The sequence below is a fragment of the Notechis scutatus genome, chromosome Z (genome assembly GCF_049901735.1).
Source record: "Notechis scutatus isolate UNSWTSFEM ecotype Mainland chromosome Z, rNotScu1.2, whole genome shotgun sequence".
Classification (NCBI taxonomy): Eukaryota; Metazoa; Chordata; class Lepidosauria; order Squamata; family Elapidae; genus Notechis; species Notechis scutatus.
The window spans coordinates 114582625-114602693 of NC_142025.1; the positions used below are offsets into that span (position 1 = coordinate 114582625).

The 20069-nt window shown below is 37.1% G+C and overlaps 1 pseudogene; it reads right to left on the bottom strand.

The window, feature by feature from the left end:
• Window positions 1–6857: 6857 nt before the first annotated feature.
• Window positions 6858–19283, bottom strand: LOC148129142 (vomeronasal type-2 receptor 26-like; annotated as a pseudogene).
• Between the last annotated feature and the right edge of the window lie 786 nt (window positions 19284–20069).

A 20069-nucleotide genomic window follows, 5' to 3' on the forward strand; every position in this document is an offset into this window, starting at 1 on the left:
TACTCTGGAAATTCAAAGAACTCTTGAGAAGGATGCTTCTGAAATGAAATTTCATTAAAATTATAATTTATCATAGAAACCATCTCGCCAAGAACAGTGTCTCCTTCCTGATACCACTCATACCGAGTAGGTATTGGATCCCTCACATCAGGGGTCCCCAACCACCGGTCCGTGGACCGGTACCGGTCCATGGAACAAGTCCTACCAGGCCGCTGGCTTGCTGCGCCACCATCTTTTTGATTAAAAGTGCTTCCGGTGAGCTTTTCCGGTAGAAAGCTCACGGAAGCACTTTTCATCAAAAAGATGGTGGCGCCAGCTACTGCCGATACCGGGCCGCGCCATAAAAAGGTTGGGGATACCGAGCCGTGGCGTAAAAAAGGTTGGGGATCACTGCCTCACATGACATGCTAGTCTATCCACTCTGACTATTACAGTTACAAAAAGAAAACAGACTTTCTGGGCAACAGAAAGTCTCCCAAAATATGCATGAATCTGATTTTATCAGAATCAGAATTTTGCATTAACAAATGTTAGCCACTTAAGAGTTTTGCTATTACTCCTTATGTATAACAATAAAACATCCATTCATGTCCTTTAGTCAGTTTGCCAAAATCCAACTAACATTGTGCTCAAATTATGGCACCCTGGTACTATGACAAGTCACAGTTTGAAATAACTAAAAAAATGTAGACTCTATCCTTTTCAATTGTTACTTTTATTTGCAACTCTCTATGGGATGAAACCTTTAGATGTTTTTTTCATCTTCTCACTAATAGATTTGATGTTTCTGCTTCAGATGTTTACCTCTTAGACCAAGTGAACAAATTACAGTCACTAGAATAATTCTAGTTGAGAGATCATTAATTTTGCTCTGAATGTCATCTATTATTGAAAGAAATGATATAATCAATAGTGAAGTAGTAAAGATTAGATGTGATTTTATAATTGTTCAGACACTGCAGCTTCTTCCAGAATCACTATTCTCTTTTTGGAAGTTCAGCCAGTATCAACTTTGCAAACAGGTTAATTATCTCTAGTGATCCAGCTTTTAAAATATTCCAGTTAGAAGCACACAAACTTATTTACAGATGTTGCATCTAGAGAAAAAAATGTGTTTTAATGGAATTATTTACCAGTGTTTCCTATAGTGAATAAATATTTTTAATGTGGAATTTTGAAAGAAAAGAGTATTGTTGATAGATGTATGCTCTGTGTGTATATGTATACATGTGGGTGTTGTGGGTCAATGCTCACACATGTATATGTATACACACATACATATACACACACACATACATACATACAAACAAAAATTCTTTGAATCATTACCAGAGAATCATTGTAGGTTTTTAAAATAATGACTATATACACTAATAAGCAATCTCATTTCATCAGTAAGAGGGTGAAGGAAGCCACAGCAATAACAAAATATATAAATAAAAAGAGAGAGAAAAGATGAGAGCAGGGAATAATGATATATGAGGTCTAGATAATCCATTTCATCCAAGGTCATTTGGGCCATGCAACCCCTTTTGCCATAGTCATCTCTGAAAAGAGAAGATGGGAAACTGGATGAAAATTGTCCAGCTTGGTTGGGTTGAGTGATGAACCTTTAAGGAGGAGGCACACCACTGTCTTGTTAAGACTTGATGGGACCACTCTTTCTTTCAAGGAGGAGTTAATTACCACCAGACCCAATCCCATATTCCTTTCCACACAACTTCAATAAGTCAGGAAAGGAATGGACTTAATTCACAAGTGGCCAAATTAGCAACTGTCCAAGTGGAATTGTCCACTTTCTCAGGTTCCATCAGTTCTAGGTCACATTGAAAACCCCCACACCTCACAAATCCTGCTTTAAAGTTGGAGTCCAACATACAGTTAATTTGAGTGGCAATGACCCTTTATTATTGACCCGTTATTACTCCTTCCAAGAAGGAATTGAGTCACCTGAAACATATATTACTTATACCATACTGGATCCAATGTATGGATGAAACTTTAGGAGATATATCCAGCTTCAGGTGTGACACCAGTGGAAAACCTAAGGCATAGGTGGCAGTATAATGATCACCAGCCAGGAGTTTCTAAAGACTTCAAGGAGGCTCCACCACAGATTCTTGAATATGAAATAAGTTGGTCTCATGGGATCAGTTGGCAATGTTGGTGCTGCACCAGCCTCCTTCATAGGTAGCAACCTCCCACTCTGACATTCTTGGCTGTATTTTAGGTTGACAGTGAAGTTACTCAAACTAAGTCTTGGGAAATTTTAATCTGCTTTCCATAAAAGAGGGTTCTGAGATGGCATAGGAATTCATAGCTACCATAGTAGCCTTGGACCTATCTTTGACTGTTATGCACTGAATGTATATAGTTGGGTAAGCCTGCTAAAAGTGAAACTAACCTTTAGATGACCCTGACTGTTAACTTTCCTAAAGTGAAACTAACCTATAGATGACCTTCATTGTTAACTTTCCTAAAGTGAAATTAACTTTTAGATGACATTCACTGTTAGCTCCAACTGTTTTGGAGGAAAAATTTGAACATTTATATTTGGGCAGGTTTTTCAAGCATTACGATTGGTTCAGAACCAGTGGGCCCAGAGTACAAATTACAGGCATTTGCCTGCAGTTCCTCGGGTCCAGTTTTGAGTCAATAAATGCTGTTGCAGATATTCTGGACTGGTTCTTGCCTACTGAAGCCCACTACACAATACTGACCATTCATAATCTGGCACAGGACAATGGTGACATACTTGATTGGGTTTTTCTGTTGCAGCAGTAGCAATGTGTTTTAAAAGTTGGGGAAGGTGGGCTATTGGTCTTTCCCTGATCTATTGCCTGGTAATTTATTTAGTGTATGGTACAGGTTAGCCAGGGATCACTGAGGTGGCTGGCTGCCTCTGTGAAAGGATATTTTGGGGCAGTGTTATCTTTACCTGAATGCCAATAGGCAATCGAGGGAGGCTCCTTCCTTGTTCCTCCATAGTTTATTTGCTCATGGGAATCGAGATGCCAAGCTGTCAACCTCAGCAGTGTGCAGGCCCAGCATCTTATCACATGAGCCACCACAGCCCCTTGCCTGGTAATATCATGCCAGGATTGCCATCAGATTCTCTGGCAGCACTATCAACTGCATGGAGGCAAAACCTAATAGATCAGTTTGCTCATTATTGACTAATGCACCCAGAAGGTGCATTTAAAAAATAAACCTGGTGGACTGTTCTGACTGATTAGCTGCATGGGCCATATGAACCATGGGCCAATCCATGGCTTTGGATTGGATCATGCTTGTGTAATCTTTCACCTAGCATGGATCGCTTCTCTCCCTAAGATTCAGGGAAGAATGGAAGAAGATGAAATAAGACAACTGACATTCATATTGTTGCTAGTAGTCAACAAGGAACAACCTCAGCCAAACATGTGTTAGATCATCCTTCCAATAATTATTCAGGATGATAACTTTCGTTTGCTTGCTTTACTACTAAAATAATTGGTTCATTATAAAATAAATGCATATAGTGAACATACATTACCTTATCTTACATTGGTTCTGTGGCTATATAGTAGACACAGCTAATTTTTCACTTTTAAAAAATAAACTTTCTAGTGGAGAGTGGGAATGCACTTCACATTTTAAACTTAATCATTATACTTATATTTACAATGGATAATTCATGAAATGTAATTGTGTCAGCCCAAAAAATAAATGAGGACAGCTAGAAAACTATCAATACTTGATTGTAAAATGTATTTATTTATTTATTTTATTTTATTTGTCAATCGCTTACAAGATAATAGGTATAAGTATATACATAGTTATGAATACATGAAATGGGTACATATAAGAAAAATAAAAGAAGCAATAGGACAAGAATGGTAGGCATGTTGGTGCGCTTTTGCACACCCCCTACAGACCTCTTAGGAAAGGGATGAAGTCAATAGTAGACAGTCTAAGGTTAAAGTTTTTGAGGTTTGGGGAAGAAACCACAGAGTCAGAAAGAGTATTCCAGACATTGACCACTCTGTTGCTGAAGTCGTTTTTCCTGCAATCAAGTTTGTTGCGATTAACCTTGAGTTTGTATCTATTGTTTGCTCTTTTGTTGTTATGATTGAAGCTGAATTATTCATCTGCGGGTAAGTCATTGCAATGTATGATTTTATATACCATACTTAGATCAGACCGAAGACGGCATAATTCAAGGATTTCTAGATCTAGAATTTCGAGTCTAGTGGCATAAGGTATTCTACAACGAGTAGAGGAGTGGAGAACTCTTCTTGTAAAATATTTCTGGACTTTCTCAACTGTGCTAATATCAGATATGTAATGTGGGTTCCAGACTGATGAACTGTATTCGAGTATTGGTCTAGCAAATGTTTCGTATTCTCTAGTTAGTAGTGTGATATTACCAGAGAAAAAGCTACGTAGGATTAGGTTAACAACTCTTAATGCCTTTTTGGCTATGTAATTACAGTGGGCTCTAGCACTTAGATCATTAGAGATGAGTATTCCAAGGTCCTTTACAGAGCTTGGATCATCAACAAGGTCTTGACTATTCAGCTTGTATTTTATTTTCTGATTTTTTTTGCCAATATCTAAGACAGAGCATTTATTTGTTGAGAGTTGAAGTTACTATTTGTTTGACCATTCTGATACATAGTCAAGGTCTTTTTGAAGGGTAGCAGTATTGTCTGTGGTGTTGAATTGCTTTACATCGTCAGCGAAAAGAACACAGTTTCTCTTAATATGATCACAGAGGTCATTTATGTAGAGTATGAAGAGGGTTAGTCCTAGAACACTGCCTTGGGGGACACCACTCTTAACAGGTACAGAATTTGATAGGACACTCCCAATTTTGACCATTTGTTGTCTGTTTGACAGGAATGCTTCTATCCAGTTATGCAGGTGTCCAGAGATACCATAAGATTTTAGTTTTAGGAGTAATTTGTGGTGTACCACTGAATCAAAGGCTTTACAGAAGTCTATGTAGATTGCATCTATTGCTTTGCCCTGATCGAGTTATGTAGTCCATATGTTTTTGCAGTGTAAAAGTTGCAGATTACAGGGTAGTTTTTTTCTGAAACCAAATTGTTTATTAGAGAGTAGGTAGTTTGTCTCTAAGTGGAGGATATAATGGATTGGTTAATAATTGATTCCATGACTTTACAGGTGACACAGCTTAAAGAGATTGGTCTGTAATTTTCAACTAGGCCGGCGTCTCCCTTTTTGAAGATGGGGACGACGGTGGCTTGTGACCATAGGTTAGGCAAGGAGCTGGTCCTGAAAGATTTTTCAAAGATTATGCTTAGAGGTTCTGCTATGGCAGTGGATAGGTTTTTGAAGAAGTAGGCACATATTCCGTCCAGTCCAATAGTTAGAGATGGTTTTAGATTCTGTAGTGTTTTTTCAACATTGTCTTCTGTAAAATCGATATGTATTAGATCATTGTAGTTGTCTGTGGTTTGACTAGGAAATACTGGGCATGATCCATTGCTGTTTACAAATACTGAGCCAAAGAATGTGTTAAAGAGTTTGGCTTTAATGGTGTCATTGTTGCAGTCTTTACCATTAGGTCCTATCAGGGGTGGGATGGACCATCAGTCTTTTAGTTTGTTGTTTACAAAATTGTAGAAAGCGTGGGTGGAATTGGTCCGTAGAAGGTTTTCTTCTTGTTTAATGTGATAATTGGTGCATTCAGTCTTTATCTGGTGGCATAAATTTTTGTATCGGCTTTTGAAGTTGGCAACGTTACCAGATTTGTTTTTCCGGCAGAGTGATCTCTTTTTGGATTGAAGTTTCCTTATTCAAACTATTGCAGAAGATGAGATCGAGGCAGTTGTTAAGTCTAGTAGTGTTGGTTACTAGTTGTTCCAGTTTTCTTTGGTTCTTTGGTTCTCAAAAATCACTAGTCTTCGCACACTGTATTTGTAAGACATCCTAGATCAGTGGTGGACAACTAGTGGGCAAGGGACCACTGGTGGTCTGCGAGAAAATTTTGGTGGTCCACAAAGAAATGTCACTCCCAAACACTCCCAAAGCAATTAATCCAGGCTGCACAGGAACACAAGGCTGCACCGCCCACATAGCCTGCAGGAACACAAGGCTTGCACTGTGAACAGCAAAAGGTAGTGAGGGGAGGGGGGAAAGGGCGGAGGGGGGAAGTTGTCCCACTCACCCCAGACATCTCTCCTGGCCACTGGGCTGCTTCTTTCAGCTTCTTTTTTCTTCTTTTGGCTATATGCAAGGAAAGCAGCAAAAGTCTTTCTTTCTCTCCCCCCAACTCCACCAGAAATGAGTCTTTGGGACCCTGCAAGGCATCCTGCTCCAAGAGGCTGTGCCGGCGTGACAAAGACTAATTTCTGGTGGAGTTTGGGGGAGAGAAAAAAGGCCTCCTGCTACTTTCTGTGCATGGAGCCAAAAGGCAGTCAATCTCTCTCTCTCTCTCTCTCTCTCTCTCTCTCTCCCTCCCTCCCTCCCTCTCTCTCTCTCTCTCTCCCCTGAGGATGGAGCTGGAGACGATCTTATTGTATCCTGCAATCCCAAATAAAGCATGGTTGATTGGTAGGAAAATGGGGTGGGGAACTTTCCTGCAGACTCTTTTTTTGGAGGGAATTTTCATAGTCTCTGATCTGTGGGATTTAAAATTATGAGTTTGGTGGTCCCTGAGGTCCAAAAGGTTGGTGACCCCTGACCTAGATTATTATAGGGGAAAACATAAAGTTTTCCCTAATGCAGATTTCAGAGCTACAAGTAAATCAGAATGGTAGAAATCCTTTAATATGAATAACTTAAATATTATTTTCTAATTTTGATGAATCTTACTTTATTAAATAAGATTAAGTATCTTACTAAGATAGTTAAGCATTTCTTCGTATCAATTTTTCCTTGTTGTTTAAATCAGGCCTCAGCACAATAATGTAACACTTGGGGGAAAAATGCATCCTAGGAGTGCAGCAGTAGAGCATAAGATAGAGAAGATCTCCACAGCCACCATAGCTTTTCCCCTGGTGCTCACGTAAGTTGGGACAAAGGAGACCCACACACTGCAAAAAGCTAGCATGCTAAAGGTGATGAACTTGGCTTCGTTAAAGCTATCAGGCAATTTACGAGCCTGGAAAGCCACAATGAAACTGGCAAGCGAAAGGAGAGCCATATAGCTCAGGACACAATAAAACATAACAACTGAACCTTCATCGCATTGTAGAACCATTTCTTCAATGATTGAGTGGACATCTAACTCTGGGAATGGGGGGGAAGTTGACAACCACACAGTACAGATGCTAGCTTGGAACAGAGAGCAGAGAAGGACAATAGAAACAGCCAGTCTTTTCCCCACCCATGTCCTCATCCGAGATCCTGGTTTGGTGGCCTTGAATGCAAGAGAAACAAGGATGGTTTTGGCCAATACACAAGAGATGGACAATGAGAAAATGAGACCAAATGCAGACTGTCTGAGGAGACAGGTCACTCTCCCAGGTTCTCCAAGAAAAAGCAAAGAGCAGAGGAAGCAGAACAAAAGGGAGATGAGGAGAGTATAGGTGTGGTCCCGGTTGTTGGCTTTCACAATAGGGCTGTTTTTGTGCTTAGTAAATGTTCCTAGCACCCATGTTGCAATGATGGAGTACACAGCAGCAAGACAAGCTAAACTATGCCCTAAAGGTTCTTCATAAGACAGAAAGTTTATTCTAAATTGATTCCTAAAAGTTCTCTGTAAGACAAGTAGCTGATTCTTTTAACAATGCATTACTTTTTGTTATAATTTATGTACAGATCTCCAGGATATTGAAAGCAAATAAGACTGCGAAAATAAAATGTTTTCCCTAAATTTCAAGTGAAAAGGGAAGACAAACTATCAAGAAAAGGGAAGACAAACTATCAAGAAAAACTATTTCAAGTGAAAAGGGAAGACAAATTATCCAAAAAGATCAATATTTTACACATATTTCAAGGACAAACTACATCAGAAATAGAATTTTCTAATGCTTCAAGATATCATTTTTATGTAATATTTTTTTCTATTTTTTTTCTTTCTTCACTTTTTTAAAAGTTCCTTTTTGTGTTAATCCCTATAATCAGGGCATCAGAAAAATGAATGCACATATACCATACTCTAGGGAAAATATGAAAAACAAGGATTTTCCAAAGAAGTCAAATAGTGAAGAAATGGAACATAATAAATATAATTGGGAAATGGAAATAATTAGAATTTAAAACTATTATTATTATTATTATTATTATTATTATTATTATTATTATTATTATTATTATTATTATTATTATTATTATTATTATTATTATTATTATTATTATTAATTTCTTTAAAATAAATGTGTCAAAATTAAACCACTTTGCTTCTTTCAAACCTAATGCTTTACAATTTGCCAATGAACTGGTGAAAGGGAAGAGAATGTGTGCATGGACTGTGAGATCCTGGCAAACATCAAGGTCACCACTGCAGGTGCTTGAGAAAGATGTTCCCATAACAAAATGATGTCTCATAATTGGACAATGTGATCTCCCAGGGGTGGAGAGGAACAGAGGTGGTGGTATTCAGCAGATTCTGACCAGTTCTGGAGAATTGGTAGTGAAAATTTTGAGTAGTTCGGAGAACCGGCAAATACCACCTGGAGATTTTACAATATCCGTCCCCTGCCATGCCCACCAAGCCACGCCCACAGAACTGGCAGTAAAAAATATTGAATCCCACCACTGAAGAGGAATTGAAGCTATTGTTTAAGTAAGCAAGCTTTTGCGTGGGAAAACCAGAGCTAGTTTTGATGCCAGCACCAAAATGGTGTATCCAATAAAGATTTAATTTGGGGAATTCAAAGCTCCCAAGTGTGTTTCCATTTTTGGGGTTCACTAGTCAGACAATTGACAAAATGTTTCATTAGTTTAATAATGAAACATTAGTCTTTCTTTCCTTCCTTCCTTCCTTCCTTCCTTCCTTCCTTCCTTCCTTCCTTCCTTCCTTCCTTCCTTCCTTCCTTCCTTCCTTTTCTTCCAATGGAGGTTACATGAATATCATTCAAATTTGACTGTTAAAATGTGCTCTACATAGGACTGCCCTTAAAATGTTTCTGGAAACTTCAATTGTTTAAAAATGAGGTGATCTGCATGGTTCTATGAAGGCCTAGATCAGTATTTGTGTCACTTCTTTTACAGGAGTTACATTGGATGCCATTTCAAGGTTTTGCCTGTCATCTTTAAAAGTCCTACATGGCTTGGGGGGCAGGTTATTTGAGAGACTGTCTTTCCCAGTTATACCCAACCTGAGGTGGGAGGCAGGATATGTTATGAGTTCACTTTCTTAAGGAAGTCCATCTGGAAAGACCAATCTGGTGGAATCATAAAGGAGGACTTTTCCATGGTGGCTCCCTCCCTGTGGAACAACTTCTCTGTAAAATTAAGACTTGTCCTCCTTTGACACTTTATAGAAAGGCCTTGAAAACATTGGTTTTACCAATGAGCCTGGGGTCTCCAGTGAACCATGGAGCTCATCAATTTGGGGTATATTGGCTTTTGTGTTGGGGGTTTTATTTTTGGAAAGTTCCCAGAGTCACCGTGAATGAGTTAGGAAGTCATATACATTTTCTAAATAAATAAATAAAATCATCTAATTGTTTAGCATTTGGGTGATGCAGTGGCCTAGAGGTGGATCATGAGCCTCACAATCATGAGGCTGTGAGTTCGATCCTAGATAGAGGCAGATATTTCTCTCTCTGGGAACAATGAGAATATATCTGCTGAAATAACTCCACATTGGTGACAGGAAAGGCATCCAGCCAGTAAACAGTCAGGTCCATTCTGTTCCCCAGATTTCACCCTTGAAGGGATTATGTGGTTGTTAAAAAAGGATGATCTAATTGCTTAGAGCTTGGTATCCCTTCCTTCCTTTCCTCATTTTCAGATACTGTCATATATCTAGATGTTTTTTTTATATTTTACAATCACTTTTATATATCTTTGCTGTTTTCAAATAAAAACTAATGAATATGCAACCTGAAAACTAATTAGCTGAAATTATATTGCAGAATACCTTCTCAAAAATACCCACATGGTGTACTTATTTGTAATGGCACTCTGGCTGATATTTCAAATTCATCCCTACAGCAACAAAATAATTCAAGTTGTTAACATACCTATCATATTTGAGATTTTCCCCTCTGGGCATGGAACACAATCATAACAGCAGAATTTTTTCCCTTCATCCTTCCTTTTCTGAAAACCAGGCTGACAATATTTATTGCACAGAGAGATGGGGAGCACCTAGATTTCAATATCAAAGACATTGGAAAATGAGGATTTCTTGTTTTGAATAAAAATCAGTTGTTAATTGTGTTCATTATTACACTAAAAAGAAAAGTCCTATCCATAATATGTATAAAAGGGTCAAGAAATAAATAGGATTTCAGAATGTATTTCAAATCAACCTTAAATCTGCTGTTTGAATTTGTGAGCGTATTAGATCTGGATTTCCAATTTTGTAACATACCAGAAATTGGATATGTGATTCATTCCATCAATTCATCCATTTAATTAGAAGGAACTAGTCAATCAAATTTGCTTTAAATTACACTGGTTTCACTCAAGTAAGGAAATATAGTCACCTAAATGCATTTATTTTCTTTCACATTTTTAGTTAGCTATTTGGAGGAAGTCTAACAAATATTGTACACAATATTAGTGAAGTTAGTTTTCAACAATTAAAGTGAAAAAAATGTTTCTTTTGATTTGGCCTTAGGATTTGCCTGGAAGGAGAATAGAAAATTTCCAATCTAAATTATCTATGAGAATGGTCATATAACCTCTCTTTGAACTATACCTGGTTAAATGATCTATGTCAAACTATCATGTCCTCATTAATGACTAATTCCTGTCCTTTGAGAGCATCAGGATCCACTTTACCAATCTTATATCTCTGGAAAGTGGAATTGGGAAAAGGTGACGATATTGATGATATCAAATCCACCTTCCATGTTCTTTTGATCATAAAATGTCAAGATGTCTCCAAGAGAATTATCGAATTTCATGCCTTTAAGAAATTGGTGAAGCTATATTATTGGGAATGGAAAAAAATAGAAATAGGAATAGAAATCAGTAATTTTGTCTTAGTTGTACTCTATATCAGAGGGAGAAACTCTGAAAAAATGGAAAGTCAATTTCTCCAACTTCTTGAGAACCTGTTTGCTTCTCTGCATTTGGGGGATAATTCCAAGGATCAGATACTTCTGTCTGCATCATAATAAAATGACAGAAGTGAATTGCATCAAGTTTGTTCCCAGTCCCACATAGCCTAGGAAATAATGCGGAACTAGAGAAAGTTTCCAAAATCACATTCCCTCTGATCATTTCCTCATTTTCTAATTAAACCTCGCTTGACTGATCTGCTTGTGACTTCCCACCCATTTTTCATTTCATTCAACTCTCACAGACATAAGGCTGCTATGAACATGGTAAAGATCGCTGAAAAATGGCTGACACAGCTAAATAGAATTTCTGTATTATCTTCAGTAATAGGTAAAAAGCTAAAGGAATTTGAAAACCAAGACCTTGGGTCTACTTCATTTAAACTTTAATCATTTCATTCTGAGGCTGTTCAGGAAGTAAAATGGAAAACATATTGAAGTATGGAAATAAAGCAATAAATATAAGTTTTATCAAAGTATTTTAATAGTTGCTCCTTCCCTGTTTGAATTATATAGCCTCACTTTGTATTTACCATTGTTTATTGTTTATTTATTTATTTATACAACACAAATCACCTGCCATGGCTGCGCATCTTCATAGTCTAATAACTTATGCCTCCTCAAATGCCTGTGATTAGATTGAAGTAAGAAGAGAGTATGTCAAGCTTGAGCCAATACATAGACGGCATTATAGATACCATAACTGTGCCCCATCAACTGCACCTCAAAAAGAGACCCAGGAATGCCCTTCAGCTTTTTCCTCTCCTGTACAAATGTCATTGTCCACTAGAATCAAATGAGAAGATGGTGATGAACAATCAAAGACTTGTTCCCAGAAAAGTGGGAAAAATCCATCTTCTTGAATCCAAGGAGGTTTGATCAACTTCAGAAATTCCTTGAACCCTCGAATTTGTTTTGAGTGAATTGTGAAAAAAATGGCATCCAAAAACTGTCGATCCCACTTTCTTTGCATTCCTGTTAAGACATAATCAATCTGGGCAGTCATGATCCACAATTTCCCCAAGGAACTCTGTCCGGCATCTCCAGGATCCAGCATGAATATGATAGTAGTCACCCATGCAATGGTCAAAGAGTCTCCACACACAATAAAGGTATTGATCTTCTCATCATTTATGCCATTATAAATAATTGTTGGTTTTCCAATCATATCATACAATTTATCCCATTGTGTTAAATATGGAATTCTTTGAATGGAAGCAGAGCAGATTCCATGTTGGGAAAAAAGGGACTCTGTGATCTGCAGGAAATGTTCTCCATTCCAATTATCAGTAGTAAAGAACCCAATCCAGGTCCACCCAAAATGTTGAAGCACTCGAACAATCCCAATGTACTGAGAAGATTCATTTGGGACAATGGAGAATGAAGATGACATTTCACTGTCATAACTATTCTGAGGGGCAAATGAATCATAAGTCAGCTAAAAGAAAAAACACATTTTGTGGAAAGATATTGCCAGTAACATATTCACCTTTTTTAGTAAGTTCGTTTCAAGTTGAAAGGTAATTCTCTTATATCTCTTCTTCAAATGCTTTCCTGTGGTATCTTGTATAAACCTACAATGTCTGCTATATAGGTTGATGTTTCAGAAATGAGCCCCCCAATAATGGCCATAAAGCTTTTCATAGTGTCACACTTGTAGTTGGGGACAAATTGCTGAGATTTGAAGAGTAAGTCCAGGCTGGTTTGATAGGTCATCAGTGGATGATAATAATTGTCATGGATATGGAAGCCAAGGGTAACATTAGACAGGATTTGTGGATTCTCATTGATCTCCTTCACAGCAAAGGCCAAGGAAAGGACATGTTGGTAGAATTTTGTTAACACCCTGTGTTAAATAAAATTTACACAGTGTTAACAAAAAAAAAAAATCACTGTTTCAGAAGTTATCTTTAAAGGACATTTTATCTCTGAACAATAGTTATCTGAGTTAAATATACCTTGTTATCTGAGTTAAATATATGCAATGGTTGCAGAATTAATCAGCATATCATCAGTTTTCATGAATAAAATGTCTTCCTATTTCAAAACCTAAAATTGTTCTTCATTCTTTCCCACACACTTATATTAAATTCTTATAATGATATAACAGCTCACTTTCAACTTGTAGGCATGATGTTAGATAAAACTCCATGTTATTTTTCTCTATCACCTTGCCACCACATAAACTAGGTTACCTGATCTAGTTTCTTGTACATTCAGCAGACAGAATTTTCATTCATTAAAAGCTGTCTGGAATTCAAGAGATGTAGTAACACCCTCCAGGAAAAAGAATTGCCATTATGTAAGAAAATAGTCCACTTTTCCCTCTTTTCCTCCATGCATTGAAACTTTCCTAACTGATATAGAGGAGCAAGATAGAAAATCTATACTCTTGAAATGCAAAAAAACTCTTGAGAAGGATGCTTCTTAAATGAAACTTCATTAAAATGATAATGTATCAGAGAGACCATCCCTCCAAGAATGACATCACCTTGCTGGTACCACTCATACGGAATAGGTATTGGATCCCCCACATGACCTGCTAAACTATTCACTCTGACTATTGGAATCATTAAAAAAAGAAGAAAAAACATCTGGGTAAGAGAAAGTCTTCTGCAATATAGATGGATCTGATTTCACTACCATCAAAATCCTGCATTAGCAAATATTAGTCAGGCTGAATACATCTCTGAAGAACTTTGCTTATATTAACATAAAACAAGAATGTAGTTCAATACACGTCCTTTATTAAATTTGTCAAAACCATCACACACTGTGCTCAAAGGATGGCTGCCTGTCACTATTGAAAACCACAGTTTGAAGCAAATGAAAATGTAGAGTCTACCCTTTCCAATTCTTACTCTTACTTGCAACTCTCTATGTGGATAAAACCTTTCTCATTCTCACTAACAGACTGTTTGTCTCTGCTTCAGATGTTTACATCTTTGCTCAAGTGGACAAATTATAACCATGAAAATAATTCTAGTGGAGAGCATCAATCTCGCTCTGAATGTTATCTGTCATAAATAGTGAAGTAGTAAACATTAGATATGATTGTATAATTGTTCTCCCACTTTCTCCCAGAAGCAGTCTTTTCTTACTGTAAGTATAACCATAGTCAACTTTGCAAATAGAAATTGTCTTTCTAAATTCAACTTTTAAAATAACCAAACCCCAAATCGCAGAAACATATTTTCAGTTGTTATTTTTCTGGTAAAATTCATACTTCAATAGAATTATTTGTCAGTATTTTATATAGAGAGCAGAACTCTTTTTTAGGTGGGATTGTAGGATTTCACACATAGATAACAGAATGAAGTTCAGGAGTAGCTTCTTCTAAAGAAAACAGGGTTTGGTTGAGATGTCCATCTAAGGTAGTCCTCAACTTACAACCATGCTGGTAGTGACTGCTGAAACTTACAGCAGCCCTGAAAAAAAATGACTTAAGACCATTTTCACCCTTATGACAATTGCAGCATCCCTATGGTCATATGATCAAACTTTGGACACTTGGCAATTGGCTTGTATTTATGACAGTTGCAGTCTCCAAGGATCATGTGATTACCCATTGTGACCGTCTGACAAGTAAAATCAATGGGGAAGCCAGATTTACTTAACAACCATGTTACTAATTTAACAAGTTTCATTTAACAACTGTGGCTAGATAGGTCATAATTTGGGGCAAAATTAACTTAACAACTTTCTTGAGTAGCAACTTAAATTTTGGGCTCAACTATGTTCCTAATAGCAATAGCACTTAGACTTATATACCACTTTACAGTGCTTTACAGCCCTCTCTAAGCAGTTTACAGAGTCAGCATACTGCCCTCAACAATCTGGGTCCTCATTTTACCAATCTTGGAAGGGTGGAAGGCTGAGTCAACCTTGAGCTTGGTGGGATTTGAACTGCCAAATTGTAGGCAGCAGGCAGCAGAAGTAGCCTGCAGTACTATACTCTAACTATTGTGCCACCATGGCTCCTAAGTTGAGGACTACCTGTATAAAATTATTAATCTTCTGTGCCCAAAACAAAATTTATGTATGTATATATGTATGTATGTATGTATGTATGTATGTATGTATGTATGTATGTATGTATGTATGTATGTATGTATGTATACAAACACATACACATCATAAAGAAACACAAATCATCTTCATAAATAAGTGAGTATGGAATCAACAGTCATAACCAAACAAAAATAAAACAAGGGAGAGAAAAGAAAGAGTGAGCTATAAAGTTATACTATTTCCTCAGCTAGCATTATTAAAATAAATATATATTAAATCTACTTTTTATCTTTTCACTGTGTTTGGATCATTTTATCACTTTCAGATGAGAATCAAAGGATTTTTGAGTAATAAAATGACTGCAATTGTTACATGCTCATAAAATTTTAGTTTGCTAGGATGTTTTTTCAGATTTCTCCAACAAAATATTATGGATTTAATGAAACAATACTAACAAAAGTTAGCAAACATTTTGGTTATTTGAACATAGGGTTATATATTCAGCATTTGAGTTATCTAAGGAAGTTTTAGTTACTTTTTATTTTAAATAATCTTTTAAGTATATTGGAATACTTAAAGTATAGCTAACACTCTTCTCCTCTCAACAACACAATTAATAAACAGCATAATAAAATATGTGGCACTGGCCCAGACAGACCCAGAATACCACCTAAGGGTGGCATCCATGGCCAGAAGACCCTTTGCACATTTTCAGTAATGTACCATTTGTGCTCATTCCTGGACTGAGAAACTCTGCTCACTGTCACTCATGCCCTAATCAGCCTACATTTGAACTACTGCAGTATGTTCTACAAGGACCTGCCATTGGAGATTATCTGGAAGATTCAGCTTGTGTACAATGCAGTGCTATGTGTAGTTATGCATGCCCCTAGAATGGCACTCATTACACCTCTGCTCTGTCACCTGTGTTGGTTGCCCACTTGCTTCTTGGCCTTACTCAAGGTGCTGGTTTTGACCTTTAAAGATCTTCATGGGCCTGAGTTTAAAGATCTTCATGGGCCTGAGTTTTTTAAGGGATTTCCTCCATCCATTCATATTTGTTAGTTCCACCATCTCTGCAATAACAGATACGCTACAGTTCCACCTGTGAGGGAGCTATATTTGGCAGATGGGCCTTTTGTGTCATGATACCACCTATGGAACATCCCCCCCACCAAAGTGAGGCTGGCTTTATTCTTGTTGATTTTCCAGAAGTCCCTTAAAACCAGATCTTTTGTCATCAGGTCTGGGGGACCACTGATGGGATTAAAAAAAAATTGTTAGAGTGCCAGGCTTCTAGAAATTCCCTGGCATTATTGAAATTCCCTGGTCTAAGATTATCACATGTTACCAATTGAAACTATAGTTAAATCTGTCTACGTGTTGTGAAATTAAACAATATCTTAATTTCTTCTAATCACTGTGGGTGTTTATGGATATGTTCTGCTAGTTTTCTGCCTAGTGGTTGTTGCACTTCTTATATTTATGTTGAGATGATTGATTTTTTTTCTTCTGGGGTTGCTCCATCTTTCGGTTTGCTTAGGATGTTTTGAAGGGCTTTAGTTGGCTTGTGTTCTACACTGATTCCATGCAGTTGTACAGTCTGTTGGTGGCTTTTGGGATATTCTTGACATATGGCAATGTAATCCTTTTTAGGGTTTGTGTTGGTTGTGCTATACAGGTTTGAGTGGTCTGGGACATTTTGATAAAGTTGTGTGGGTATACCTTTTGTTGGAATGTGTTATATAGATGCTCAATTTCCTTTTTCTGCTGTTGTGAGTTGCTGCAGTGTTTTTGGGCTTGTTTGCATAATGTCCTTTCACTGGATACCCACACAACTAACAGCAAACAGCACTGCGTACTATCACAGATCATGTTTCCTAGTTAAGGTAATGAAACATTTGCAAGAAAACAGGCAAGCTCAGAGAGTACTAAGAACTCCTCATTTCAACCCTGAGCTACAAATATTTTCCTTTCTTGGTATTCCATATAATTGAAAATCACTGTATTAATTCCATGCAATCAATTAGTTAAAATGTGCTTAAGTTTATTTTAAAAATGGTAGAATTGCTAGCCTACCATTTTGATCTGAAATCTTCCCTTTTGGACAGGGAACACAGTCATAGCAACAGAACTGATCCCCCTCAATCCTTTTCTTCCGGGATCCAGGGAAATAAGGATCATTGCGTAGACAAAGTGGAAGAACCTGGTGATAAGCATAAATGGATTTATCAATTTAATGAGTGCTTGATCAGCAATATTTGAAAAAAAATATTCCATTGTTTCTTTAAAATCCAGAAATTAGATTCAATATGGGATCATAATGGATTAAGGCATGGACAATTCATGAATTTGATACCTGGTTAAAACCTGGATTCCAGACAATCACATCTTCATCAATTCATAATTCCTTCCCTTTTGGAGCCTTTAGATCCAGATTTCCAACTCTAACTCTTTGAAAGGAAAAGTGACCAAGTTGGTGATGTCAAATCCACCTGTTGCTTCCCCTTTCTCATTCAGGAACACACTCTCTCCAGCTGAATTGTTAAAAGACATGCCTTGAAGAAATGAATTGAGCTGTTTGAAAGGGAAGAGAGAGAGAATTGAAAGCAATATAACAAAGAAGAGAACACCATATTTATGTTCCATCCACTCATTCTTAGCATTCCTATAACTATTATTAAATATCTATGTTTAGAAATTTGATAATTGATATTGCACAGAAATATATATGTCCACTATTATTAATTTGATATAATTTTAAGGAAAGGTGAATGAATTGAAACACAATGAAATTAGGCTTTTGGCATTATGGAGCTTCAGTTATGATTTGGGATCCTGACTTAAACAACTAATTCAAGATAGATCATACCTAATCTGTCCTCATTGGTAGAAAGCTGTTTGAGAGCTTGAGATATGACTAATTTCCTTTTATCAAAATTTTAGAATATGTGACTCCAGCATTCTGAGAGAGAGAGAGAGAGAGAGAGAGAGAGAGAGAGAGAGAGAGAGAGAGAGAGAGATGGAGATTATGGCAAATATATGTACTATGGATGCCACAGGTAAAAAGGACCACTTTTATTTCATTCCTCTAAAACTCTGATAGAGACAGAAAGTTCAGTTTGTCAGACAGAAAAAATTCACGAGCCACGCAGAAAGTTCTTTGGAGAATTGATTATTTTTGGAGGAAGCAATGTAAAAGAATCTTAATAATCATTTTAATTATGTCTTAATTGACAAGGTAGTGCAATGTACTAAATAACTCCTGCCAATATCTAAACCATAAGTTGTTCAGTAGCTCCTTGATGATTAGGATAATAAAGTAACAACAGAAAACATTTTTTCTGTATCTATTTTAGAGAGAATAATATAACAGGGTCAGAAGAGAATTTAGTGGTCTTCTAGTCAAACACCCTGCTCAAGGAGAAGACCCTTTGACATTTCAAACAAATAGCTACCTTTCTCTTCATGAAAATATAGTGTTGGAACATCCACAACTTTTGCAGACAACTTTTTCCCCTAAATAATTGTGAATTGTTCTCACCATCCTTATTTCTACTTTGTTTTTCATACTTGTTTCCATATTCAGTAAACATTAAGACTTTCCAAACTTCTCATTAAAAAAGAAGTATCCAAAGAACTACGCATACCTCCAAGCCTGCAGCTGGGGAAGCTCAGATTTTTTACCCACCATAGTTTTTTTTTCCTATTGTACCATAATGTATAAAGAGACTGCAAAGCATGAACTACAGCATAAACAGCATTGTAGAAGCTGTAGCTTTGGCCAGTTATTTCTATTTCAAACACAGGCCCAGGAAGATCCTCCATCTCCATCTCCTCAGTGCATTGCTTGCTGTTTTGTTTCTTGTATATCTGGTTTTGGAAATGAACAGTCAAATGATTGTTCCAAACAACCTGTTGAAATCCATCTCTGGAGTCTGAAAGAGGATTTATGGCCTGAAGAAATTCTCTGAAACCTACAACTGCTGTTGAGTGAACAGTGAAGGAAATAGCCGCATGGTACATCTTGAGGTCCAACGTGATTTGAATGCCTGATAGTACAAAATCAATCTGTGCAGTCATGATCCACACCTTTCCAAATGATACAGTTTCCTTCCTTTCAGGATCTACCACAAATATTAGAAATCTTAGCCACATAATTGTTCAGAATTCTCCATAGACAAGAAATATATTGGATTTGCTATTCAATATATTAATAGAAAGAATTGAGACTGTTTGATAAAATTCTGGGAAGGCTTCCAAGTGCATTTTTTGATCAACACTATCAACACTAATGATGAGCAGATTCCATTCTGTGAAAGTAAGGGCTGCATTTTTTGTAAGAAATTTTCTCCATTGTTGTTATTAACAGAAAATATCCCAATCCACATCCATCTGAAATGATGAAGCAGTTGGATGATCCCAACATATTGATTGTCCTCTTTGGGGACCATGAAATAAAATGAAGAGAGTTTACTGCTCTGAATTTCCTCTTGGTCTAATAAAAAAAAAAAGAAGTGTCTAATGCGGAGACAGCACCTGCCAAGCCTGCAGGTGTTGAAGCTCAGTGTTTTTTCTATTGTACCGTAATGTGTATAGAGCCTACAAAGCAAGAGCCACAGCATAAACAGCATTGTAGATGCTGTAGCTTTGGCCAGTCATTTCCATTTCAAACAGTGGCCCAGGAAGATTCTCTAGCTTCATCTCCTCAGTGCATTTCCTACTATGCACTCCTTGTAACTCTGATTTTGGAAATGCCCAATCAAATGCCTGAGGCCACACATCCTGTGGAAACTGATCTCTGTAGTCTGAAAGACGATTTATGGCCTGAAGAAATTCTCTGAAACCTACAACTGCTCTTGAGTGAAC